Genomic DNA, 790 nt, shown 5'->3' with positions numbered 1-790 from the left:
GGTTTTTATCTTGTCTAGATGGGTCTGGTAAAAAGAGATGGGGATAAGATTCTTATGATTCAATAGTGAGTAATTGTTACCATGACTAATTGTGATTGTCACAACAGTAAATGTAGAGGTTCTTTAATAAAAAAAAGGGGGAAATAGTTAATCTTACAATCCAGGAACAGAAGACCCTAGGGCCATCAAGGGAGAAGAGCATGAGCAGAATGTGGTACTCTATCCGGAGAAGCAGGGACACCAGAGATGGAGACAGAGGTGAGGACATGGAGAGAGAGAACAGCAGAGGATTCTATAGTCATGGAATGAGAAAGACTGAGTGCTGGTGACTAGGAGGCAGGCTTGCAGAATGTGCCCTTTGGTTGTTTAAATTTTACATATTCCTGAGTGTTTTTGTGTACACCCCCAAAAAAAACAAAACAGAGGGCATGGAAGCAAATACTATTGAATGATGATGCACAGAGGAGATTATAATCGTTGGAATGAAACGATGACTGTAAAACTGATATTCTCCCATGTAAACTATCACTCAATTCACAATAAAAAGTTTTGTTTTGTTTTGTTTTGTTTTTTTAAAAAAAAAGAATAAATGGGGAAAATGAATGAATTGATTGTGGGTTTTTGTTTTATTTCTCAGTAGGGTTTGTGCTCAAACTTAAGTCACGATTACATTACTCACTGAAAATAATGTAATTATTATTGTTGTTACACTCCATTGAATTGGTTCTGACTCATGGTGACCCTGTATAAGGTTTCTGAGGAGTGGCTGGAGGTGTGAACCATTGATCTT

General features: G+C 37.2%; 1 protein-coding gene across 1 annotated transcript in view; it reads left to right on the top strand.

Moving 5' to 3' along the window:
- The window catches only part of THSD7B (thrombospondin, type I, domain containing 7B), a 904,077-nt gene that overhangs the window by 243,225 nt on the left and 660,062 nt on the right, over positions 1-790 (top strand). The gene's annotated exons all lie outside the window — the stretch shown is intronic.

This window comes from Chrysochloris asiatica, unplaced genomic scaffold (assembly GCF_000296735.1).
Source record: "Chrysochloris asiatica unplaced genomic scaffold, ChrAsi1.0 scaffold00012, whole genome shotgun sequence".
In the NCBI taxonomy this organism is placed as follows: Eukaryota; Metazoa; Chordata; class Mammalia; order Afrosoricida; family Chrysochloridae; genus Chrysochloris; species Chrysochloris asiatica.
Note: the sequence above shows the minus strand (reverse complement) of the source record. Positions and strands in the feature narration are given on the sequence as shown.